At 45.2% G+C, this 27,875-nt stretch overlaps 1 protein-coding gene across 17 annotated transcripts in view; it reads right to left on the minus strand.

Annotated features, from left to right (window-relative positions):
• MYT1L (myelin transcription factor 1 like) overlaps nucleotides 1–27,875 on the minus strand; it is a 293,521-nt gene that overhangs the window by 171,844 nt on the left and 93,802 nt on the right. For all 17 annotated transcript variants that reach the window (XM_070428611.1, XM_070428614.1, XM_070428609.1 and 14 more), the window contains exon 3: nucleotides 7,985–8,103. The gene's annotated coding sequence lies outside the window, so the exon portion shown is untranslated. The remainder of the gene's footprint in view (nucleotides 1–7,984; nucleotides 8,104–27,875) is intronic.

Consider the following 27,875-nt stretch of genomic DNA (forward strand, 5'->3'; position numbering starts at 1 on the left):
ACATTTTTGCATTAATAAATACCTTTTCATGTCTTAGAATTTATAATCCTCATCAAAAGAGAAAGGATGTGATTATTTGGGTAAAGGGTAAAGAAAAGAGGTATTTATCTTGCTTTCTTAGGCAAAAATATTTTTAGTTGATAAAGGAACATTTTCTATATAAAAGTATTCTAGCTAATAAATGAAGAAATGATAGAATATAATTTTGCAAATCAGGAGAAATACTGAATTTAGAAAATGAGCTCACTGACTGCTCACATGAGGAGAAAAGGTTGCTGGGTGACTTTCTAACAATTGCTCGGGCTGACAACCTGAACACGGGTACCAGCCGTCAACTGTACCACAGAGAAAGGGAGCCAATCCCACCAACATGCTCCCTTCTAATTGTGACGCGACAGGACGACATCCACAAAACCACAGCTCACCTGACCAGGTCTCTGATGAAACCCCAGTTTGCAGGAAGTACAGGAGTCACAGGAGCACATTCAATGACAGCACAGGAATGAAATCCCCAGGACAAATGACCCAGCTTTACGACAGGTTATGAAGCAGAGAAGGAAGAAAAACTGCGTAGGTCAAAGAGGGATCGCATGTCAGTAAGATGCCATGTGGGCCTCACTTAGATTCTGATTCAAACAAATTAACTATAAAAATAAATTTGTGAGACAAACTGGGACCTTTGAATCTTGTCTGGATAATTCAGACTTTTTTGAAGGGGTCTGACCCATATTGAAGTATTTCTAGACGAGATTATACACTAACTTGGATTTGCTGCAAAGTGTATAAATCTGCCTCTCATGTTTGGCGGAGGCAGAATGAGTGGGATACAGAGGAAAGAAGTTTTGCCATTCGTGAGGCTCAGAGAGGTAAAAATCAGGCTCATCGACACTTGTGCGTGTGTTGAATGTTTCATAATAAAACGGTAAAAAGCCCCCCACCCCAAATTAAGAGAAGGCTGAGTAACCATATTTGCCAGGTCAAGTGATGAAATGTTAAGACATGAAAGAATCCGGCTCATTGGACCTGTGGGAAAATGCAGGGCTGAGGTGGGAAGCCAGCATCAGAGCTCGAGATGGAACTCACGGACTTGGTGAACTGGCTGTGGTTTAGGGCAGTAGCTCTTCATTACTGTGCATAAGAATGTGTGGGGTTATTTGTTTAAAATGTTCATAGCTAGGTCGTGTTCCTAGAAATTGTGATGTAACGTGTGTTGAATGGAAATCAGGAATCTATATAAAAAAAAGCACCTAGGTCAGTGGTCGGCAAACTGCAGCTCACGAGCCACATGCGGCTCTTTGGCCCCTTGAGTGTGGCCACGAAGTTTCAATCTCACTGTACGTGCGCGCCCGCATGTGGTATTTTGTGGAAGAGCCACACTCAAGGGGCTGCAGTTTGCCGACCACTGACCTAGGTGATTCTAATGTAGGTGGTCCTGGAACCACTCTTTGAAAAATAGTAGTTCAGGGTCAGTGTCCATGTGTGTAGTTTCAGAAGTAGGTACACACACACAGGGTGGTTTACCCAGCATGGACTCGGATTAACCAAGTCCCAAGTTCACAGGCCAGTTTCTAAGGGAAGAACCAATCTGAACATGTCTGAGGGTAGCACCTCATGTCGGAAGCTCCCTGTCCCTTCCTATAGGCAGCCCGGCTGCAGGGATCAGACTGTTGGTGAGACTTTCAGACAGACTCCATCCAGGATGAGGAATCTTGGCAGGACAGAAGATACTGACAAGGGTCCAAGTAGCTCGGATGGACTTCTCCCAGCTTCCCTCGAGGCAGGATTGAGATCTGGCATTTGGCTTCCAACTAATGACATTTTAGCTCATCCCCAAACATCCTGTGTAATTCTCCAGGCCCCCCTACTTTCTGGAACACCACCAATTCCAGATGGCCAAGCCACAGAATGAAGGGGCTGCCCAACCCACATCAGGTGGTGATATGAGCAAGAAGTACGTTTTTATCACTATGCTTTCTGAGTTTATGTCCAAGTTCACCTGTGAACTAGTCTAGTCTACCCTAATTCAGATGATAATAAATTTTACAGACATTGGACGCATTACATCACTCTCCAGTGACTGCATATTTCTACTTTGATAAGTGCTTGGGGAACTTGATTTGTCACCTTTCCAAGTTCTGAGAGTGGGGACCTCATTACACCTCACAATTGCTAAGAATGCCAACTGTTATCCTGTCTGCTCAAGGTACACTTATTTGTATTAGTTGCATATTTCTGACAAAGAGTTTAAAGATTTATAACTGAAATGGAATTTATATCCTGTGCTTGTAGTAGTGAAAAGTAATAATCCAAAACAACACAAACAAGCCAGATGACTCTCACATCCGTTTGGCTGAACCTGCCAAGGGCTCACAGAAGGGACACGCACGGAAAGAAGAGAATGTGACCAGGCGTACATTCCTGAGATGGAAGAGCAGCCGGGTGCCTGTCTTCTTCACTGAGAGACAAAATGCGCTCCTCAGGGCTCTCATCCCGGGATGACTGAGCGCAGCAGACAGAGCCTCAGTGCCTTCCCTACAACACCGCCGTTTCATATAAACAGAACTGTATTATGGATACCGACTTACGACATGACCACAAGTTAGTCCTTCCCGAGGAATCTGGCAATGAGTGTTTATCATAATGATGTAACAATGCTGTCAGAGTGGTCAAGGCTATGCAGGAGAAGAGGTTTTGTTTGTTTTTCTGTTTCTTCAAAGAATTAGATCCATATTTTTTATTTTTCACGGTTCTCCCTTTTCTCACTTCTTCCTGTTGTGGTCTTGCTTTCCTGGTTCTTGCAGAGCATCCTCCCAGGCTCTCATTTCCTGCACGTGTGGGCTGCCCTTTGTTCTAGTCTCATGCCTCTCTCTAGGCCCCTGCTGCGTGCCTGCGGCCTGTATGCCACGGGGCAAAGCACACCGTATCACAGACTCTCCTTCCTTCGTGGGTCCGAGCCCTGCCGAGCTCCCCAATATCAGACTCTGGTAACTGACGAGTCAATATTGGTTCCTCTTCTGTTTACTTTCCTGTAAGAGACCTAGCGGAGTGTCTCACAGGCAGTAGCCATCAAGAAGTGTTGACCGACTAACAATCCCTTCACTTTCTGTGAGAATGAATGAAAAGAAACATGGTGTTCACAAAATTCTGACATTTTCCTTATGATTTCAGAGCATGTGGAGGAAACAGATAAGCTGTGGACTGATGATAGATGAAATTTCAGAAGAGCAAACACACTTTTCTCAGGAGAAAATTCTTGTATCTCAGCCTTTGCCAATGTATCTCCATGTACACAAATCGCTTCTGAGTATCCTGTATAATAAGGTTTATTTTAATTAATCAGGCACTAAACAAGTCAAGGCAATGTCACAGAGTGGAAAGGGCCTTGTCCTCAAAATTCACTTGCCGTTGTGCCACGAATAAATGCTGTCTTGGAAAGGTCTCTCCATGTGCAGGGCCTGCTCTTCCTCAAGGGGAGGAAGGAGAGTCCCTGCTGGTCAGGGGATGCTCATAACGGAGCTCTGAGGAATGGGGTCGTCTCTGCTGGGGCCCTGGGAGCAGGGCTCAGGAAATTCCCCTGAAAGGCAGTTTACCTTCACTGCAACGGGACAGGACTTCTTGAGTCCCACTCTATCTGTGACCTCATTAAATGAATGTGAAGAAATATACGTTTAAAAAAACAGATGTGGTAAGGCTACCTTGTGCCTTCCTGGGCCATATTATACACACTGCAAGTATGGGTGGGGCACCTGAATCACTCACATGCACGCACACACACTACACAGATACACATAATTACACACATGATCTCTCTCCCTCTCTCACACACACACTCACACACTTTCCCTCTCTCTCACACACTTTTTTCTGAACATTTGAAGATATCTTAACACACTGTGGACCAGTAGTTTTATTGCTAGCTTTACCCAGTGGCCAGCTAAGTTTCTATTGAACGAGGACAAAAAACGTTTTACATAAATGTTAAAGGCACACTTTAAAATTAAATACCCATTGCATTTTGAAGTTATTACATGTTCTTACAAGCTAATATATTTTTAAAGTATGATACTTTGTAAAACACTGTGTAATATGAAGCGAGAATTCTCGTGATCCATCCGCAATGTTAAAGTTATTAAAAGGGGGTTGCAGATATCATGGTTACTCGCACCTAAATCCTTCAACATTTATCTCCTAGGTGGGAACAAAACCAATTCTCCTACATAACCTAAGTGTAATTGTAACAAAAAGAAAGTTAATTGTTTCAATCATATCATAAAATATACAGTCCATATTCACATCTCCCCCAACTGTTCACAATATGTTCTTTGTAGATCTTCTATAAAACCTAAGATAAATATCACTTTTCCTTTATTATTCTAAAAATTATTTTATGGCTGCAGCTATTTTTCCATATTTTTGTCATTTCATAATTATTTCCTGAATGTTATTTTAGAAAACTCTTTTAATAATTTTGAAACTTTGGCTTCTAAACTATAACTCTATTATTGAATAATCCATGATATAGCTTATTATTTTACATTTTATAAAACAAATTTTAATTAGAGGATTTTAGAAAGAAGAGCTTGCATGAAATATGACAAGAGCAATGGGAAACACTAAAGCTGTTAAAAGGTAATTGTGTCTGGTCCTCATGCACTGTTAACTAGGGAAACTGGTAGGAGATGTTCTCTCCTGTCTTTTATTCATTTCCTTCCCTCCTTGCCTTTGCCTCCTTAGTTCCTTGGTGCCCTTTTTCCTTCCTTCCTTCCTCCCCTAATTCCATCCTCCTTCCTTTTATATTTGCATGGTTCAAAAAGAATTTAAACATGAATAAAAACAATGAAAATCCCCCCTCAATCCTGCCTGTTTCTGTATAGTTACTATACATATAAACATTTCTATCAGCTTCTTGTCTATCCTAGAAATGTTATGCAAATACAGGCAAATATATGTGTGTTCATATTTCTGCTCCTCTTCTGCATCTTGCTTTTTTCTTTAGCAAAATATCCTTGAAAAAAAAAAAGAAAAAAAAGAAAAAGAAAAAAAATATCCTTGAAATCTTTCTACATCAGTTCACAGAGCGTGTCTTCATTTTTTACACATCTGCATGGTAAGTGGAGGCACTTTGATTTGAATGGCAGAAAGCATAACACAGATGTAAATCAGATTACTTATGTATTAATCTTTTATGGCACAGTGAGTATGTCTTGGTTCTTTATGAATAATAATGACAACAGCTATAATTTAAGAAGCTTGCCACTAAGCCCTCTGTGTTATGTGTCTTATTTCACGCCTTCCTCATCAACGCTAAGCAGCAGAAAACGTTCTCCTATTGTGCAGATGGGAAAACTGAGGCTCTGAGAGGCTGGCTGTGTAGCTTCTTTTCTACTCTCAAGGCTGTGCTGCTAAGGGCTCCACAGTTCCCCTCACTGGCCTCACTGTGACCTGCACACCACGCTGTATAGCCCCTAAGCCACCCTCCCCTTCGTCATCCCACACAGCCCTGTCCCAGCTGAGCGTTGAGGCATGAAAAGACTAGAAAATGGTCTCTTCTTTCAATGACAGGTTTCTTGGGTGCCGCCCCAACTTCAGAGCTATGACAAACCTGCTCTCTTTAGCTTTCTGATAGGCTCTGTGCACCTTCTGTCTCAGCTTAATCCTGGCTACACAACTCACACACCAGGAGCAACATGCCAGCGGACGATGACTCTAGACTCTATTGTGCGAGTGCACAAGAAATAAGATTTGAAAAGAGGGTAAGAGTTATATTCTGTTTTCCATAAATGGCTGTGGTTACTCAGGAACTGCTCATCCCACTCTTGGGACCTCGTACAGAGGACCAGCCCCTTGCTGCTGGGACAATGGGGGCGTGGACGGGCTGCGGCAGAGGCCACAGGCCCACAGAGCTGAGATCTACCACCTGCCCTCACAGAGGAGGCCTCCCTGAGCCAGGCAGTCATGGTGACTCACACGTTTTCATTGTGCAGAGGGTCACGTGAAGATTTAGACTTTGTTTCCAGAAGCGCTGTTGTGACACATGAGCATTCCCATTTTGGAATGCTAATCTGTTTCTTTAGATCCATCCTTTTATTTCATCATCCATGGACTAATTTATGACATACAGCAAATAAATATTGATTATGCCTGAGGCCACACCCTAATCTTTAAAGAATGGAGAGAAAGTACCCAGAAATCACAAAGCTATGGGAAAAACGAAAGTTGTTAAAAGGTAATTGTGAGACTGTCAAGTTCCTGCCACACCTAGAGTCTGCCACCCCCAGGGCCTGCTTGGGGTGTTGAGAGAGACACACTGTGGTCCTGTGTGCACAGGCTGTGGTCAGCAGTGCCCAACAGGAGGAGATGAGTGCCGGCTGAGACCTTAAGGTCTCTTCATTTCTCTCAACAACTTCAACTTGTCTGTCCACCTGGAAAACCAAATGTGATGCCTTAACTACGAATCCTATTCAAGGCCAAGATTATCCAGTATAAACATGAATTTTTCTTTGAAAATTAGCCTATTGTTTCATTTTGCTATTTTAATTCATGGTGAGATTTGTATTTGAGTGCTCGATATGAAACCATGTTGGTAACCATTTAAATGTGAACATTTAACTCCATGCCAGAAACATCAATTCAACAAATCCGCATTTAAATATTAAATTTTTATAATATTCCATTACATTCTTTAACTTATGACTAAAAGTGAATGAGATTGTGGACAGAACAAGACAGCCTGTATATATGAAACATCTATGACTCAGAAACTTAACTGATGTTAAACTCAGGTATGAGTTTAACACCCAATGTGAACAGACTTTACTTTTTTAACTCCAGGGAAATGACAAACATAATGCCTTCTCCAAACCGAACCAATGAGTGCAGTGACTTTCTTCAGGGACAGTGACAAGGGCAGAGACAGAACACAGTAAGAACGACTGTGACCTATCACACCAGCTCATACAGCTCCTAAAGACTGCAGTGCCCGCGAGGTTGCAGCACATGGAACAGGACCCCGCATCTGGTTTCCATGTAGCAGCAAGTACTTCTATTATCAGACAGGCAAATGGGTAGTCAGCAGACGTGTAAATGACTGCCGCACAGTGAACCTTGAAAGATGCCAGAGTTTTCCTCAGAGAGCACCCTAAGAACGGACCGTTTCACCAGCAAAGTCACATGTAAATTGGACTCCCAAATGTGGGCATGAGATCAATACAGAGCTTCTAAAGTCAGTAGCATGCACACACTCAGAAGCCGAGACTTTGCAGAGGGGGAGTTTAGTCACATTACAATTGTGTGACCTTCAGCCTCTGAGATTCCCTAAAAGTGTCCTGACTGGGCAGCAATTGTTTTTTTAAAATATTGATTTTAGTGAGGAAGGAAGAGGGAGAGAGATAGAAACATCAATGATGAGAGAGAATCATGGATCTGCTGCATCCTGCATGCCCAAAACTGGGGATCAAGCCCGAAACCCGGGCATGTGCCCTGACAGGGAATCAAACCATGACCTCCTAGTTCATAGGTGGACACTCAACCACTGGGCCATACCAGCCGGGAACAGCAGCAATCATTTGACATGAGCCAATATGCACTCCAAACTCCAAAACATAATTAGCAAACTCTGCTAAAATTACTAACTTTGCTAACCAGCTACTTTTGCACTGATTCCACACAAAACAGCCCCATGTGAGACCCAGTGTCATTTTCCCCACTGCAATCCCAAGGATCCTCACAGTGCTAAGGTGCACGGCTTTCCTGCTCCGTGGAGCATCGGTGGCAGGAACAATATATGCATCATCTAATTTAACTGCAAATGGCTCTTTTTAGTGAGAATCATCTGTTTGGAGAAGATGCGCAACAGAACTCTTAACTGCCTCCCAAAAGCCAGAAGTGCCAGGAAGCTGAGAAGAAAGGCCTGACTCAGAGCTGCAAGTGGGGAGGCCCAGGGAGAGGACCCTTGCGCAGTCCCCAGAGAGCTGGCGGCAGGTACCTGACTCCGTTGCCTGGTGATGTTCTCTGGCTTAGACTTGGTGCCTCAGTGGGTCAGAGCTGGGAGTTCAGAGATGCCAACGGGATGTGATTTCACCAATCCTTCTTCCGGTTCATTTTCTAAGGGACAAAACAACATAGTAACTACCTGAGGGAGGTGAGACTGACCAGAACTCTCTCCTCTGTGCTATTATACTTACAATAAAGAGTTACATTTCAAGATAGTAACCACATTAAGAAATGTGTCAATGATTTCACTCAGAATGCTGATGTGAAAGGCCAAAATGGACAAGTAGACAATGCTTTTAAACATTTAGTTAATTTACTTTGAAATCCAAGATATTTAACAGTTTTAAATACATATCTAGGTTTGATGCTCAAACTAAGAGCACTTAATATTTAGATGGACCCATTACCAGCCAATTTTAAAGATTATTGCCTTCTTTAACACTTTGATGCAGTTAAGAAAAAATTTAATGAGTGAGAAATATTTTAGGTGTGTCATTATTTCTTGGAAATAATGTTATTTCATTCATAACAGATTGTAATCTGGAGATAAGAAGAGTGGCTCCAAATGCCAGCTCCATTTTATTTTAGTAGAACAACAACAAAAGACATTATCTTCATTAATGTAAATTAGAATTTATTTCTTGACTTTCTATCAAGGTTCTCTGCAATACTGTGTCAATGTCAGGAACTACTGACTGTTCTAATTGGGAAATAAAATATCCGGATTATTTCAAACTATACTGCCTTAGAGAGGATTTATTTTATTTTATTTTTTTTACAAAGGAAAGACAAACTGGGATATAAAAAGTGGAGCGAGGAGGTGCCTCAGTTGTTGAAGCTATTGTTTCTGGTGCAAACCTCCGAACTCAGAGATGCTCATTAAACTGAGTCTATGGCAATAACAGCCTAAGTGTTAATGGGCAGCAGTGAAGTGTGTCAGGCAAATGAAGGACCCTGAGGGCTCTCCATGCTGTTCCTGATCAGCTCCATGCCCAGCGTTACCATAAATCCTCTAAAAGACACTGTCCCTCATTTCTTGCGTGTTAGCTCACCATGAAGATAATACTCAGGGTGCTTAGCAAGGGAGATTTGAAATAAGATAACACACAATTTCCTATGAAATACACAGACTGCCTATAAAATGCAACCGTAACAAATTTTATTAATTTTCCTAATAAGGATTTACCAAAACAAACACATACAGAACAGAATAATTCAGAAATATGTACATGAAGCTAGAAAGCTTTTAAAATTACCCTGAAAAAAATCAAAGTTGAAAAATAGAGAGTTAATATGTTTGTTTTGTGTCAAAGTCTAGAATCATTAATTATTTTGTAACATTTAAAAATACATTAAGTGATTGAGCAAAAAAGGGGAAAAAAAAGAGAAAGAACTCATGGACACGGACCACAGTGTGGTGACTGTGGGGGGGAAAGGGAGTGGATGGAGATAGAAGAGGGTATAGGAGGGATAAATGGTGATGGAAAAAATAAAGTATACAGATAAAAAAGAAATACCTCATTTAAAATTAAGTAAGTAGTATATTAACCCCTTGAGTGCCGGGGAGCACGATCGCGCTCCTCCTGCAGTGTCCAGTTCTAAGTCTGCTTTTATTAGTGACTAGAGGCCCGGTGCACAAAAATTTGTGCACTCAGGGGGGAGGGGAGGTCCCTCAGCCCGGCCTGTGCCCTCTCGCAGTCTGGGACCCCTCAGGGGATGACCACCTGCTGGCTTAGGCCCGCTCCCCGGGGGATTGGTCCTAAGATGGCAATCAGATATCCCTCTGGCAGCCCGGCAGCCCTCAGGGGATGTCCACTTGCCAGCGGGGAGCAGGCCTAAACTGCAGTCGGACATCCTTAGCGCTGCTGAGGAGGCGGGAGAGGCTCCCACCACCACCGCTGTACTGGCAGCCGTCAGCCTGGCTTGTGGTTGAGCAGAGCTCCTCCCATGTGAGAGCACCCAGACCACCAGAGGGCAGCTCCTGCATTGAGCGTCTGCCCCCTGGTGGTCAGTGTGTGTCATAGTGACCAGTCATTCCCAGTCTTTCTGCTGTTAGGGTCAGTTTGCATATTACCCTTTTACTATATAGGATAGAGACCTGGTGCACGGGTGGGGGCCGGCTGGTTTGCCCTGAAGGGTGTCCCGGATCAGGGTGGGAGTCCCGCTGGGGTGCCTGGCCAGCCTGGATGAGGGGATGATGGCTGTTTGCAGCTGGTCACACCCCCTTCAGGGTGGGGGTCCCCACTGGGGTGCCTGGCCAGTCTGGGTGAGGGGCTGAGGGCCATTTTCAGGCTGGCAGGTGACTGAAGCTCCCAACCTCTCCTTTTTTTCTTTTTTTTTTTTATTCTGGGATTTATTTACCTTCTATGGCTGTCACTGGAACTGAGAGCCGGCTTTAGCTCTGAGGCTTGGCTCCAGCTCTGAGACCTCAGCTGCTGAAAGCAAGTATCTGGGTTTGTTTGGCTTCTATAATTGAAACACTGTTGCAACTCCATCTCTGAGGCCGGGCTGGCTGAAAGCAGGTTTCTGGGGTTTGTTTAGCTTCTATAATTGCAACATTGTTTCTTAGAGTGCAGCTCAGAGGCCGGCAGCGGCAGGCAGGGAACCTTGGCTTCCTCCATCACTGGAGCAAGCAAACCTCCTGTTTGCTTCAGCTGCCTGGCTGCCGGCCGCCATCTTGGTTGGCAGTTAATTTGCATATCGCCCTGATTAGCCAATGGGAAGCGTGTCGGAGGTACGGTTAATTACCATGTTTGTCTATTACTAGATAGGATGATGATATTGCTAAATATGTCAATTCTTTCTGTGAAGATGATGATTTTGTGGAAGATATTGAATATGTAACTTCATTTACTTGCGATTCATACTTTTTTTTCCTAAACTGCTGTAAAATCAGCAAAAATGCCTTGGCAATTTCAGCACAGTTCCTAGGATATTGGTTGGCACTCAAAGGGTTAATATATATATATATATATATATATTTTCTTTAATACAAATTGTGATTTGTGAACTTATTTACAACAAACACAGCCATCTATACTTGAACACTTTTGAGGAGAACAGTGTGTTCTGTGGCCTTTTCCTGTCTACCAATACTCAAAACACACACATACATGCACACACACACGTCCATATGCATGCACACACATGCACACAAAATGTATGCACACAATGTCAGCAAGAAATTCTTCTCAACACTAGTGGTGCTCCTCTTTATACTATAATTTGCAAATTTAACTTATGCATGACAAAGGCAAATGCCCCAAACCTTCTCCTATCAGACCCTCGCCCCACAAATGATCTAGGTTCAGAAGTGAGTTTGTATCCAGGACAAACAGCAACACCCCCCTACATCCTCAGCCTTGAGCTGTGCTCACTAGAGCTCAGAACTCAGAGCCCTGGTCCTTAAAGATAAAGGAGCCTGGGCCACGCAGGAACTCCGAATCTGGACAGTAAGGCCATGAAGATGAGTGTGTGCTTGGGGGACATTTACTGCCACCTGCCTTTTGTTATTTTTAATTTCTGAAATCCATGCCTACTCTCTCCACCAGATTCTACTAAGGCAGTTACATATAAAACTTAACATTACTGACTTTGAAAACATAATATAATGGTTTAAATATAATGGACAGTTGTATTTAAGCATTACTTCTAGATTAGCAAGACCCATCTCACCCAATATTGGTGTGAATATTTCTGAGTCATTGAGCCACTCTGAAGTTCAGGTTTCTCTCGGATAGTAATAGGGCTGGTTGAAAATGTAAAGTACTCCCTTCAGCTCCAAAATATCAAAACACCTACAGTCCTCTAGGCCTGTGATGGTGCCTGGTGTGATTTCTGGGCTGGGGAACCCGGTACAGGAAGTGTGCTCCTCTCCTCTGTGAACTGCTCAGATCAGCTCTTCATGACTGTCTAGACAGTGGGTCACAGGTACAGCTCTGAATGTCAGCTAAGTCGCACGAGGAATTGCTCTACGCATTCCTGCTGCCCAGCAGTGCCTCTCAGGGACCCTGCTGACGACAGGAGCAGCGGAGCACTGGCCCCTCTCCTAGGCCCCAAAGCAGGAGGTGGCTCCCTGGGACTTTCCCAGCAGGTGTCAGCACACTGGGCTGTGGACATTCCTGTCCTTGCCATCTCTGTTTCCTGAGATTTCTTATTGTCAAAGAGACCTGATTACCTGAGTTGTGCATAGGTGACACATGTGTGTGGCTTCCTGGCACCCTGAGTCACTGCTGCAGGGTCATCCACCAGCCGAGACCTCTCCTGCCTTCCTTCTCCCTAGAAAGTTCTACGTGAGACTGGCAGGAAATGAGGGGCATGTTTGACAGTGCCTCTTCCTCAGACTTACACACTGAACAGGAGGAGCCGGCACTCCTCGCCCGGCACAGTGAGGAGGAGGTCCTCAGGGAGCAGGCAGAGTCTCAGGTGAGCCTCCAGGGACCCGCCACAGGCCCTGGCTGACTGTGCTCCCTGCTACTGCAGTGGTCAAGGCGGGGATGCCCAGTGGGCAGAAGGGGGCGCAGCAGCAGTGGTGCCAGTGCAGTTCCGGCCTCTGGGCACTCTGCTGGGTTCCACCCTCCATGCCTGTTACCAGAATAGAGACCAACGGCGGGTTGAGAGCAGATGGTCTGTGCCCTCCCGCACGCAGCACGCTCTCATCACTCTCTCCTGCTTCAGTAGGGGGACTGTTTCCCTTTGTGCCAAATGAAATGGGCGTTAGTGAACGCTTGCCCTTGCTTAGTCTTTGTTTTAGAATGTGTTCATGAGGGTAACTCAGCTTCCAGCTGGTGATGACATTACATGTCCACTTCCAGGCTTTCAGAGAAAAGAAAGATAATCATTTTCAGAAGACAGAGATAAGAATGAGGAAATATATAATCAAATAAGTAAATGAATGAGGCTATCTTAATAGTAGAAAATATGAAGAATGTATGTGGATTTTAATATCCCCTTATGTCATTTCTAAATACTCAGCACCTCTCCTCTCTGTGTTATGAATCTAATCCATCACACAAGTTTGCCCAACAACTACCGTTACTCAGAGTATTGGGATGTATTTTTGACAAGCAAGAAGGTTCAGTCTTTCCCACACATGGCCTTTCCAATCTCAGTATTTCCCATAGTGCCACCCAAACCTCTCAGCAAGGAACCAGTGGTTCCATGTTAACTGACACCATAAAGGACAAGAGCAAGTGCCATTTGCAATCTTGAGCTTTTGTAGATAAAACGTCACATGCACAATCTATCCTCCAGCTGCCCTCTGATGACGAGGAATTCCCAAGCTTAGATCTGGAGTCAAACCCACCATCTCACCAGTTCTTGAAACCAGCACAGGAAGAGAAACCCAGGTCCCACTGCAGGCTTCCAGGGAGCGTGCCCAGGACTCGCAACGTGGAGGAAGGATGGAGGCTGCAGCCTGTCTGGCATGGTGACAGGTGGTGAGCAGCACTCTACACAGGCTGTGCAAAGGTGAAGGAACGACTTGTAAGGAAACTGCAGTGTGGACGACAATTTAAAATGTAACCCTAGCCTAACAATTCCAGTTCCTGTATCTGCCAATTATGTTTTAGTCACATGTGTACACAGATGCATATATAAAATTGTTCAATGCAATACTGTGCATAATAAAAAAATGAAACCATCCGTAGTGGACTGGTAAGATTATCCTATCTAATAAAGAGGGAATATGCTAATTGACTGCCCCACCCTCAAAGATGGCAGCGCCCACAGCCACAAGATGGAGGTGCCCAGTCCCCTCAGCCCCACCGGGGCAGCAGGCACACGGCAAGGTCGGGCGCACCCACGCGCCTACCTCTGGACTCCCCCAGGCCCCTCAGCCCCCCAGCCGCCCAGGGCCGCCCGAGGCTCAGGTAACCAGGGCCGGCCAAGGCTTGCGCTGCCGGCAGTGGCAGCAGCAGAGGTGTGATGAGGTGTCGCCTTCCAGTGATTGCTGGGTCGCCTCCTGCCCCTGAGGGCTCCTGGACTGTGAGAGGGGGCAGGCCGGGCTGAGGGCCCCCTTCCAGTGCATGAATTTTCATGCACCGGGCCTCTAGTTACAAATAATCAGCGATTGATGAGTATGTCTTGCCAGGGCAGAGTCACCAAGATGTAGAGCAAAGTGCTAAGGGATGGCACGGAGCAGCTGCAGGTACCCACTGGTGAACGGTGCAGAGCATCACCAGACAGTGCAGTGCACACTGACATGTGCACACAGGAAGGTGCATGCACAGTGCTCAGAAGGGGCCCCACCCAATAGTTAGCAGAGACTCTCTTTGGGAAAAGGAGTGGGATTCTGAGGACTAAGAAGAACTTTCACTTTTCACCATAAATACTTCTAATTGTGTGTGTGTGTGTGTGTTTAATCCTCACTTGAGTATATGCTTCCATTGATTTTAGAAAAAGAGAGAGACAGAGAGAGAGAGAGAAACATCACATGCGCCCTGCCTGAGGATCAAACCTGCAACCCCCTTGGTGCAAAGGATGATGTTGAGCCACCCAGCCAGGGGTAATGGTTTATATTTTAGTGACAAAGTAAAATTATGTAACAAAATAAACTGAAAAATATGATCATTTTATATATCTATTACTATTTTTAGAAATCTGTATCAATTGCTATAAAGAATGATTAATAAATTCAGGTTAAAAATTATCCTTCTAGAGCAGTGGTTCTCAACCTTGGCTGCACATTAGAAGCACCTGGGAATCTTTTTAAAATCCTGATTTCTGGGCCTCATCCTCCAGAAATTCTGTTTCTTTGTTATGGGGTGAGGCCACAACATTAGTAACAAAGAAACAGAATTTTCGGAGGATGAGGCCCAGAAATCAGGGTTTTAAAAAGATTCCCAGGTGATTCTAATGTGCAGCCAAGATTGAGAACCACTGCTCTAGGACAGTGGTCGGCAAACTGCGGCTCGAGAGCCACATGCGGCTCTGTGGCCCCTTGAGTGTGGCTCTTCCACAAAATACCGACTTCCGAGCATGGGCCACGAAGTTTCAATCGCACTGTACATGTGCGCCCGCACGTGGTATTTTGTGGAAGAGCCACACTCAAGGGGCCACAGAGCCGCATGTGGCTCGCGAGCTGCAGTTTGCCGACCACTGTTCTAAAGTCACTCGTAATCACAAGCAACTTGAACTCTCCAGAACCCAAACCATTCCCTGCTTCCGAGCACATGTGTAACTGGTTCTGGGGTCTGCTGACTGTTCACACACCAATCAGCAATGCTACAAGAATTCACATGGAGGCCCAATTAGATCATCTCAGCTCATTAAGAAATATTCTTCCGAATAAGCAAAATGATACAGAAAGGCAATTAAACATGGAGGCAATTACACAAAGGCCAGCCAGTGCTGTGTCAGGAAGGAAAGGAAAGGGCTGCTTAGGACACCCAGCGCCCATCCTCCAGCGGCTGAGCCAGCCCCAGGGCCGCCAGCAGCGTGGGCCACAGGGCCTCCATCTCGTCAGGCGGGCTGTGAGCCCAAGCACTCAGGAAGAGTGAGAATTTATCACCAAGCCACAACCCCAGCAACAAACACACGAAGCAGAACAGCTTCTGAAGGCTCTGAATGTTAGAATGAAAGTAACCTTGCGGTCGTGTAGCCTGCCCTCGGAAGATGGGGGCTGAAGTCTAGAAAAGCTCAATGACTTGCAGATGTGACGCGGAACCTAAGAGCAGGTCCAGGACGGTCCCTCCCCCAACTATGTGGAAGCCATTGAGAGAAACCTCAGAACGACCCCCAGTTCGTTTGTTAACACACGCAGCCTCGGTCTGCAGGCATGTGGGGAATGCGTTGTGGCTTCTGAGGGAGGGCCAGCCTCAGCACAGAGCAGGGCTTCCGGTTCTGCAGTTCACAGCTCACAGGCCTTCCTTGTCCGAGAGGCCGTGGGTGTGAATTTAGGATCTGGGGAATGAGTCCTCATGTACCCACTGCTGGCAGGACCCTGTAAGATTTCGCCCCAGAAGGACCATCCAATAAGGCTTTCCTGCGTGTGCCCTCTGCCCACTTGTGAAACAAGTGGTTCTTACTGAAATCAAAACGTTCCAAGAGGCAGTGTCCAAACAAACCCCAATCAAGGACTCAGAGGCCTCATCCTGCCGCCCTTTCTTTCCTCCCAGACTCATTAGTTTGGATCCTAATTACCCCGGCTGAGTTCACTTCACCATTCCCACCTGGTCCCCTAATCTTGTTCCTCCTCTCCCCATCCTAAGACAAGAATCTTAAAGCTGCTTCTATTATGTCAAACCACTGCTCAATAATAAATCAATTCAACAGTAATAGTATCACTGTAACATCTTACACATGTAACACAATTCAAAGTTAAGTGTTTCACACACTTTTAAATTATGCCCATTTGACAGGTGAGCAAACTGAAGTTCAGAGAACATTGCTTTAGTAAGAACTAGTAAGAGGCAGAGCTGGAACTAAAAACATCCTCTATAGCCCGGCCAGCATGGCTCAGTGGTTGAGCTTCAACCTATGAACCAGGAGGTCTCAGTTTGATTCCCTGTCAGGGCACATGCCCGGGGTTGCAGGCTCCATCTCCAGTATGGGGGCATGTGCAGGAGGCAGCCTATCAATGATTCTCTCTCACCATTGATGTTTGTATATGCTCTCCCTCTTCCTTCCTTTCTGAAATAAATAAAAATATATTTAATAAAAATAAAAGGATCCTCTTTATCCTGGCTTATCAACATCCTGTAAAGCTTGGTGATGAATTATCTCAAGTTTTAAGTCTTACCACTGCCCTATGTGACCTGTAGCTTCAGACACTACATTTTTCTCTTGTCCTCATAAACAGAGGACACTTTCTCACTTTGGTCCGCATCATTCTCTCTATTTAAAGATCAACGATTTTTCAGCTCTCGTATCAAATCCCACCCTTATCTATTCAGAGACTTCCCAATCACTCCAGCCCTGAGGAGATCATTACCTCTGAATTATGGCCCAGGCCACCCTTCAGCCAGTCCTTACAGACCATGGGCCATGCACATCAATGTTTACATTTCATCTGACATTGCTGGCTGACTCTTCAGTTGTGTCTTATGTTGGCTGCTGCTTCTGTAACTGTTATAAGAGATGTTAGAAGAGATGTAACTGTTATAAGTCAGGGATAGTATCTGTTCATCTTTATGTCACAAGGGGCAAAAAAAAGGCAGTTTGACGAATGAATTTTAATAATAACAATAATAAGTGCCCTGTGAGTTTATCAGCCATACGGAAGATGTTTACTATCCTGTGAATTCCTCCTGGTATCCAGCAGGTACTTATGTACTTCTAAGTATGTATTGACAATTGGAAAAATATAAGCTGTTCGCCTTAGTCTGCTCCAGCTGCTATAATAAAACATGACAGCCTGGGTGGCTTATCAACAACAGAAATTGATTCCTCGCCGTTTGGAGACTGGCAGTTAGGCCAGGGAGCCAGCCTGGTCAGGTGAGGGCCCACTTCTGGCCTTAGATGTCTCACTTGTCCTCATGCAGTGGGAAGGTCTCTGGAATAAGGGCATTGATCCCATCCGAGGGCCCTACCTCTCCTCTTAATACCTTCACCTGGGGGGCTGGGATTTCTCATTCGAATGTGGGGGGGCCACACATCCAGACCACAGCACCATGTGTGACAGATGAGGCTGCGCCTCAGCACCCCGAGTCAGGAAAGACAAGGACAGAGCGGTGTGGGCCAGTCGTCTGACTTAGGAGTGAGCATGTGCGGCACAGCGAGCCCTTGATGAAGGTGTGGGCGCATATGACAGTATTGCTAACTCCTCTTGATTCTGAGATGCTGTGACTTCATGGATTGAATTATCCTACTAATTGCTCACTGAACTGCATAAAATTGCAGGGATCCTTGGATAGACAACCAGAATTGGAGCAGCAATCCCCTCTCTTAGAATATATACAAATTACTGTCTATCAAGGGCTGTGATTGTAGAGTGTGACTTAAATATGTCATTAGTTCAACTTAAGCCAGAACCACATGTTCCAACTGGGAAGCTCTAATGCCAAGGGACACGTCCAGCGACCTTCATTTTGGATGGGCCCCTGAGTCAAGATGCCAGAGACTGGGAAGGGCCTGCTGGCTCCTAGACCCCCAGCACGGCACCGACCAGAGCTCCTAGGAGGGGCCCCTGAGTCACGGTTCCTCCCGCCAACTAACTGCTTCCCCAGGTGACAGGGATTTCATGATAATTCTTTCATTTGACCCTCAAGACAATCCTGAGGACAGGGCTCACGGGGCATCATTAGCTCTGCTTTCAGAGAGAAGGGGTTTCAGAAAGGGAGCCTCCCCAGGTCACAGAGCCTGGATGAGACTCTGTTTCCTGCCTGAACGTGTGCAGAGCTCCACCCGCTCAGCTGCACCCAGTGTCCCGTGCAGTGATGGCGAACCTTTTGAGCTCGGCGTGTCAGCATTTTGAAAAACCCTAACTTAACTCTGGTGCCGTGTCACATATAGAAATTTCTTGATATTTGCAACCATAGTAAAACAAAGACTTATATTTTTGATATTTATTTTATATATTTAAATGCCATTTAACAAAGAAAAATCAACCAAAAAAATGAGTTCGAGTGTCATAGGTTCGCCATCACTGGTCCCTTGGAACACACGTCTGGAATGACCTTCGCTGCACCCCCATCTGACTTGACTGCACCCAGGAGCCAAGACAAGCAGAAGGGCAGTCAGGGCCTTGTCTGCAGGTGGGCAGGTACTGCCTGTGGGAGGACGTGGCGAGCTCGGGAAGGACCTTGACTTCAGGACATGAAGCCAGTGCCCACACCAACCTAAACCACTGCACTGGAAACCATTCCCTTGAACGTTAGTGTTTTAAAGAATGTGTCTCTATAAAGTACAGCAGTCCTAGGAGAGCTAATACTTTGTCCCCCTCCCGTTCTCTCTCTCTTTCTGCCTCACACACACATGAACACACACTCATTTTCTCTCTCTCATTTCCACAAGGGAGAACACCAGAGGGTAGCCATTATAAGGGTTTGGATGTAGGGTTTAGGGAGACTTGTTCAAGTGCAACATTGTGGCACATTAAACACTTCGCAGTAGCCAGAGAGGCTGATCTGCTCTCCACCTGGACTGTCTGCGGTGGAACTCGCCCTGCGGACCATGGGAAGGAGGAGAGCTTTGGGAATCCCTGGCTGCCAACCAAAACACCAGGACAGCCCAGCCAGAACCAGCGCAGCCCAGGGTGGCAGGAACTGAGACGGTAACAAGACCTGTTTAGACTGTTAAAACAATCAGAAACTTCTCTGAAGGGGAAAAAGGCAGACACTTGCAAAGTGACCTGTTCATTCTTCTATCAACTCATAGGTAAGTCCAATAGGGAAATACACACACACACACACACGAACTCGCTTCTCTAATTCTCATAGGAAACACAAAGGGAACAGCATCCAGAGGAGGAAGTGCATTGGATAAACAGGTGAACAGGTGAAGCACAGCTCTGTCTAAGAGCCATGCTCCTCACAGAAGGCAAGCTCGCCTGACCCAGCATGTCAAGGTCTGGGCCGTGGGGACACCCGTCCAGGGGGCCACTCCCTGCGCACAGCTGCTCTGAGGCCAAGTCTCAAGAGGACGGGACAGTGGGAGACCAGAGACCGACGCTGCGCAGTGCTGCTCAGGCGCCTTGCACAACACTCCCGTCCCTCTTACAACAGGCCCTCTGAGCAGGGGCCCAGGTGCACCTGCCCCCGCCCCCCTTTCCTTTCCACACAGACCAGCAGCCCGTTCCCCGCGGTACTGGTGTGGGAATGAGGGTGAGTGCACACAGCCACAACGGTCATGTCGGACTGCAAGCTGCTATATCTATCTTGTTTAAATAAGTCTGTGAAATTCTTGTCTAATACTTTCATGTAATTAGTATTAAAGTTCATCTGTATAATGAAACCCAATCACAAATACAGACATTCTGAGTTTGTATGAAAATGAAAAAATATATATAGCAAAGAAAGGACAACCAGTTTATACTATCACATATTTAAGGCTTCTTTCTGTGGTGAAAAAAATGGAAAGTGAGGGCAGGTAAGTGACCCATCCAAGGCCACAGCGAGTCCTGGCCCGGATCTCAGCATGGAGGTCCCTCCCACCATTCCTCAGGCACGTCCAGTGATGTCTAAACAAAGCGAACCATCAGGAGGTGAAGGTCTGTCTGTGTGTGATGGCAGCAGCAGCGAGAGTACACTGAGCAGACACAGCGTGCACAGGAGCGCCTGCCTGCGACCTGGGACGGTTACTCTATTGATGGGGCCTGAGGGCCCAGGTGAGGCGGGAGCTCTCTCCAGCGCCTGGGAGACGTGATCCTGGATGAGTGTCCCACCTCTGAGGGCAGCGCTTTTCATGCCTCAGTACCAAGTTCAACTGGAGACCTTACTATCTGTGATTTAAATGTTTGCTTCAATTGTGAATGCTACTACTTTATGCATAATGAAATTTAATTGGGACAATTTAAGGTTATACACAAAATTTTTGTTGTGAATCCTCACCCAAGGATATTTTTCCATTGATTTTTAAAGACAGTGAAAGGTAGGGGGAGAGACAGAGAGCGAAAGAAACATCGATGTGAGAGAGACACACTGACTGGTCACCTCACACACACGTCCTTCACAGGAATTGAACCCAAGGCTTTCAGTCCACCAGCCGACGCTCTACCCACAAATTTTAAGCAGTGCACTTTATAGACAAAATATACTATTTCATCTGACTGCAGAGAAGTCCTTTCCTGCTTTATTAGCTTCTAATTTCCCCTTTTGAGAAATAACAAATCAAGACTCTTTTAAAAAGGCATTACCTAGACCTGCACTTAATGAACTAAGTAGCAATTCACAGTCACGAAACGCCGTCTTTCTGTGGATGCAGAGAGAAGGGGAACTGGTTCCAGGCACTATCCTTTATGTGAAAGCAAATGTCAAAGGGAAGCTCTGGTATTTGGTCATGGGCTCCCACCTCCTCACAGGCATTTCCTAAATCCACGTTTGATGAGCTTCCCCAGCCATCAATCCTGCCAGTTCCCTCCGGAGCCGAACAGAGTGTGCTTCACGGAAATGTCACCCGCCAGGGCTGCAATTACTGGCACTGCAGCAATCATGGCACAATGCAGAACGGGTCAAATCCAGGTGAGAAGAGAACCAGCAATCAAGCCGGGGACTCGAGAACAAAGCCATTTGCCGTCAACACAACCATCAGGCCTTAATTACGAGGCAAGTGTGGGGCTGGCTGCTGAAAGGCTGATTATCATACAGCTCAGCTCCAACCAGCTCTGCACGGATGGACTGAGGAACGGGAGGCATCGACAGTGCAGAGGGGACACACTCTAGGGAACAGAAATAACTGCCGAAGGGGGGAGGGTTAAGGACCCGAGAGCCAGCTAAAAATAAGTCTCCGAAAGTCACACACTGACTGGTACACCCATCGCGCAATTCAACACAAGTGCACTTGCTGGGCCAGAACTGCCCGTCTGTGAGCCGCTCCTCCTGAAAGCCTCCTTCTTTTCCGGACAACATTCCCCAAAGATCCCGCTACCTGAATGTACCGAGTGACTTCTTTGTTTTTATTCCTATTATTTTATAGTCAACTTAAGAGCATTCTAAGACAAGTTCTAAGACAAATTTTCCCTTTATCTATCATGCGTAATATTTTTATTTAATTTATATGTTTATATTGTGCTTATATCGACATTAAAATATCAAATATCTAGTTCAAAATATCCTCTAGAGATTGAGATATTGACACTTGATTGCAATTCCTAACCATCTTTGAATAAAGCCTACACATTAAAAACAAATGTGCTTTTATACCACACACACATTCCGCCCTATATTACAACATCTATATTTATCCATGAACTAAACACAAAATGCATTTTCCTCAGTATTGCAAACATTTCACTGTAATGGTGACGGCCCCACCACAGAACATGACTCAGAACTGTTTTGTTTCAAGTTCTGAGAGAAGATCCTGCTGCTGGCAGTGGGTCCACCTGGACAGGGACTGAGAGTGCAGGCCTGCCGACCACTGATGGAGCACGAGCTCACCTTCGAGCAGGCACACAGGCAGACGGGAGTCACGCACAAGCGCTGCAGCACGTAATGCAAGTTTTTCATTTACGGCCTCACGTTTCCTAGTCTTCAGACACGCCTAGAAAGCAGGCCCGGCGGTGCCTGCAGCCCGTGCAGTGGGATGGAGTCTGAGTCCCTAGCCCGCATGCATCCCTTCTTCTGCAGGTTCTGCTCTCCTGGATCTGTGCTGGCAGATGCTTGTGTGTTCTTAGCTTTTGCTTATGGGAAGGGGCAGGGGTTCAGGAAAATGAGAGAGAAGCTGTCATCCTGCTGATGAGCTGGCCAAACACAAGTGGGTCAAAGATTTGAGTGATGCCATTTCTGAAATCCATTTCCAAGACAAAATTAAGATACAAAAGTGTTGTCCTGCCACATATGGGCGCCTGAACACCCTCGCAGGCTTGGTCACCAGGCCCCAGCATGTGCTGTCACTTCACAGACTCTTTCACACGCTCCTATAGGTGGGCACGTCTACTCCCTGAAGCTCCAAGGAGGGCGATGAATTTCAGTTACTGCCACCAGCCTCCCAGCAGCATCAAGAACAACAGCTCCCTGAATGGCTTCTCCAACTCCATTCCCTGTTCCTCCAATCCCTCCTGCACCAGCACCAAGATGACCTTTCTGACCACTGGACTGTGCTCCTCCCCCTCCAGGAGAGAAGTGTCCTATCGCACTGGAGGCTTCCCCAATGCTCACTTTCTCGTACTAACAAGGTGTGGTAAGAATGACCCTCCTACCACGCTTCCTCTTGTTACTTACAATGCTCCACCCAGCATTCTCAAGGTAGGGCTCAAGACACACTGAAGAGTCCTCTAGGCCCTACCAATGAGTTTGTGAGGTTGCCCCTCATCCAACTGGACAATTTTTCTAGGTTTTAGTCAAAACAACTTAATGCAATATGTTGATTGCAGATGCAGGTGAGAATTTAGCTACCCTATTAAGAAAAGCATTAAAGAGATTTTATAAATGTGAAACAATATTTCTTTTGATGATTTTTCTTTGTTATGAAAAATGTGGTTCTTTTTCATAAATTATATAGTTATAGTAACGTAGTAAGTTTTTAAATTGTATTTTAAAATAAAATTTTAAGAAAAGTCTAGTTTTAAATTTAATATGGAAGATGTGAGCCTCATAAAGCAAACCGAAGTGAAGTACTGAGAATCTACACTAATAAAAGAGAGAGATGCAAACTGACCATATCTTTGCGACACCCACCAGCCAATCAGGAGTGTGCATGCAAATTAACCCAACAAAGATGGTGGGTCAATTTGCATATGCAGGTGCCAAGCAGCCGGGGGCAGGGCAGGATGCTTCTTGCATCGTCGCCATGGCGACAATGGAGGCGTTCCGTACCGCCCAGCCGCTCCGGGCATCTGAGCATGGAAAGTCAGAAAGGTATCTCCAGGCCAGAACGAAGGCAGAAAGGCGGCTCCGGGCTGGAGCGAAGGCAGTGCCGGCAGCCAGGGGAAGGAAGGCCCATTCTTGCACGAATCTTCGTGCATCGGGCCTCTAGTATAGAGTATAAAGGAGCTTTGGGACCAAACCATGGGAACCACTGTGCTAACCCATTGACTCTGTGGTTTCTCACATGTACACGCACTAAACGCTTCTTTATTCTGCCTCAGGGCCTTTGTACATGCTTTTCCTGCTATCAGAAACACCAATCCATGCCTACATGCTACTCTATGGAAAAGGTCATGGCCATTCTCTGACCAGCCCTGCAATTTTTCCTTTAGTGATAGTTCCTTTATTCCCTCTCTTCTCATATAGGAATAAAACTCACAGAAGTCCAGGACTTGCCCACCTTGTTCCCTAGTGTCTTTGCAGTTCTGGTGTATGGGAGACACTTAGTGAAGGTATGATAAGCAGGTGCATGGCAAGTGAATGAAATATAGGGTTGTATAGCCCAGAAGAGATGATACAATAAATGTTGTGAAGCTTCTTTGTACATATTAAAATATACAGCAGATTCTTATTTAAGATGTTTAAAGTAAGGTCTTTCTTGGCAACTGAAGGCCATGTCATGAGTGGGATACTTCTGGAAACCCTAAAAGTGGAAGGAATGCTTCTGTCGGTGGTTCAGGAAGGAAGGAGGTGAGAATGAGAGAGCCTAGAACCTTGTGCATCTAGGATCCCTTTTAGGGGGCAGCCTCTAAGAAATCAGGTCATAAGAAAGGGTACAGCAGACAGGGCACAGCTGAGTTTGTCAAGTAAACACCATTCATTTTTCACTGGGATCAGAGACCCTGGGAGAATGTGAGGCCATCCTGTGATGTGCTCTCTGATCTAACTAACAGCCTAGAGGGATCCAAGCTGAAGGTCCCACAGCAGCCCCCTCACATGCCGCAGCCGGCAGTCTTCCACTTCTCTGGAGGAAGAGGCCACTGGGTGGAGACAAAGTGCTGCTGATGTCAACCTGGCTGGGGTGAGCTGTGTACCTGCTTCAGTGCAGGGAGACTGGGCCAGGGCCCCTCATGTGCTAGAGCCTCAGTAAACAGGTTAAAACCGGCTGCATATAAATAAATAGCAGAAAATGCCAATTATGTGGATACAAAAGCATAGAGCAGTGATGGCGAACCTTTTGAGCTCGGCGTGTCAGCATTTTGAAAAACCCTAACAACTCTGGTGCTGGGTCACATATAGAAATTTTTTGATATTTGCAACCATAGTAAAACAAAGACTTATATTTTTGATATTTATTTTATATATTTAAATGCCATTTAACAAAGAAAAATCAACCAAAAAAATGAGTTCGAGTGTCACCTCTGACACGCGTGTCATAGGTACGCCATCACTGGCATAGAGCCTCACTTGGGCATCTGCTTCTGATGCTTCATCTCAGATTTTTCCCCAAACCCCCACTTCCCATTTCTCATGATTTCAAGCTGAAAGCAGATGTAGGAAGAGTCTTCAGGATTCAAAGGAGCCCAGGTTTCATCAAGTCGCCTTTCAGCATCCCCCCAACACGGCCAAGTGCCGGGGCACAGCCTCAGCACAGTCTGTTAACTCCATCCTAAACTATTTATTCAAGTCCTGCTTTGTACCAGACCCGAGCTTGTTCCTACAGACGCTGTCCCTGCCTGCAGGGAAGTCGAGGCCAGTTATGCCCACTCGTAGGGAGTGCGGATCTGACTCTTCCTACCGCTCCTACAGGGTGGGTGCAGCCTGCTCCAGAGCTGGAAGGCTCACCTTCAGACACCACTCCGCGTGCACCCTGCCACACTGTTCCCACTAGCATCTCACTTCTACACCGAAGGGCTGGCCTGAATTACTATATATCATACTGTCAATACATTTGAGAGGAAATTAACTCAGAGCACACACACTTGGAGTGTGGTCTAGTGGAAGAATGCGATCTAGAATTCAACCCCCGCTATGCTGTATACAGCAGTTACTGGCATAAGGAACAGTAAGGAACACTTTCTAGGAAAATGACTACAAGTCACCATTATGGCCTTTGCTTCTCTTTGCTTCATCCTGGGACCAGTGTCACCTGTTAGTTCTGGCTCTCCTGGACGCACACAGCACAGCGATGTCTGTGCTCACCAGCAGTGGGCACACCTCGGCATACGCCTAATCTCGGTGCAGCGGCTGGCTCAGCAGAGCAGAGCCTGTCCCGGAGCCTCTACAGTTCTCCTCTGTGAAGGAAGGTCTGTTTTCCCTATGGAGCGTGGAGATCAGGGAAGGTGACATCTACTGCATCCCAGGATGGGAGCAGAGTCAGGGGTGTGCCCGCAGGGGCTCCTCCCTTGGGGAGCTACGTGGCTTGAGAATCCATAGGTCAGGTTGTAAACCTGTCTGTGAACACGACCATGCCTGGTTACCGTGATCGGTTACAAAGTTCGAGCTGCCAGTTCCACTTAGAAACATACTCCCACTGTCTTCAGGTACTAAAGTCAGTGTCTGGATCAGAAAATCATTTTGTCTCTCTAGACTTTGAAGATGAAGGCAACACCTTTGCCAAAAAGAGTTCCTAATTAAGAAACATGGTTATTATGCTAAGCAAAATAAGACAAATATCACATGATCTCACTTATATGTGGAATCTAATGAACAAAATGAACTTATAAACAAAATAGATCTAGAGACACAGAAACATGCAACAGACTGCCAATTCTCAGAAGGAAGGTGGGTGGAGGGAGTGTGATTAACCGAAGAACTTACATGCACATACGCATAACCCATGGGCACAGACAATAGTGTGGTGAAGGCACGGAGAGGGGCGGGAGTAGGGAGGAGGGGTCAATGGGGAAAAAAGGGCGACATCTATAAGACTTTCAACAATAAAGAAATTAAAAAACAACAACAAAAAAGAACCATGAAAATGCTTAGCTGTTTGAAAACACTGCAGTCATGCACGTGGGTGTTGGAAAGCTGCTCTCCTCACATTGCTGCCCGTGGCCTGCCTTCTGACTTTATTAAATGAGGCAAATGCACAAGGTTTGCTCGCCACAGTCCTATCTGCGATGCTTCGGGATATGCTATCAATCCATACAATGTACAGTCTAATCTTTGGTAAACTCCTTATATCTGGCAAGTTCTAAGAAAAGACCAGAATAAGAACTGAAAATAGCTAATCAGAAGTCTGCTGCTGACACATCACAAAATTCTGTGATGCTATCAGCTCTGGAAAGCAAAGCAGGTGGAACCGATTAACATGAGGATCAGAAAAAGTGAACCCAGGTTGTGGGAGGCCATTGAAGAGATTTATGGGTGATACTGCACCCTCTGGATTACATCTGAGCTAGAAGAATTTCTCAAAATATCAAGCAGCCCCAATTGCATTCATAGTTATGACTTAAAGTAGAAGACTTCAGTGCCATCTATGTATAAAATGATTTTTAATAAAAACTCTATTACATGCACAATAGGAATATGAGACAAAAAGGGAAAGAGGAGCTAAAGCAATATTTGAAAAATTAAGATAAAAATTTTCCAAAGTGCCCTGGCCAGGTGGTTCAGTTGGCTGGAGTGTCAGCCGTGCACCAACAGGTTTCAGGTTTGATCCCCATGCGTACAGGAGGCAAGGGATGTTTCTCTCACATCGATGTTTCTCTCTTTCTCTTTTCCTTCCTCTCTCTCTAAAAATCAATAAAAGCATATCCTTAGGTGAGGATTAAAAAAAAAGAATTTTCCAAAGTGATGAAAGACATCAATGCACAAATTGAAGTACTAAGAATTCCAAATGAGGTAAATACAAAGAAAAGCACACCAAGGCACTCACATTAAAACTGCTGGAAGCCAAAGACTAAGAAAAAATAAATCTTAAAAATTGTTAGCAAGTACTGACAGCTACTTCTCAAAAATAAATAAATGAATTAAAAAGACAGTGGAATTCTATATGAAAAATGCTTAAAGAAAGTAATAACCAAACTTGTGGGAAAAAAAAAGCCCTTAAAAAATGAAGGTAAAGAAAGGATATTTTCAGAGAAATAAAGTACAAAACAATTTGTCATCAGTATATCCACATTAAGGAAAATACTAGGGGATTTTTTTAGAAGAAAAATGATCTGATTATATCTCAAAGATATATGAAGAAACAAAGATCAACCCAAACTATTAATATGTGGATAAATCTAAGTAGTTATTGAATGTATGAAATAACAATAATAATATCTTATAGGACTTAATATATTTATAAGGAAATAATTATATTTCACACATATTTATATGATATATGTATTATTTCCCTACAATAACACAACTAGGGGAGTTAAAACACTGACAAACACTTTTTGGAAAGTGGGAAAACACTTGATATTAAATTTTAATAACTCAAAAATGCATGTAATTTCAGAATACCAATAAAGAATAGTTAAAGAA

This window comes from Myotis yumanensis, unplaced genomic scaffold (assembly GCF_028538775.1).
Source record: "Myotis yumanensis isolate MYYU_CA2020_CCGP unplaced genomic scaffold, mMyoYum1.0.hap1 SCAF_11, whole genome shotgun sequence".
Lineage (NCBI taxonomy): Eukaryota > Metazoa > Chordata > Mammalia > Chiroptera > Vespertilionidae > Myotis > Myotis yumanensis.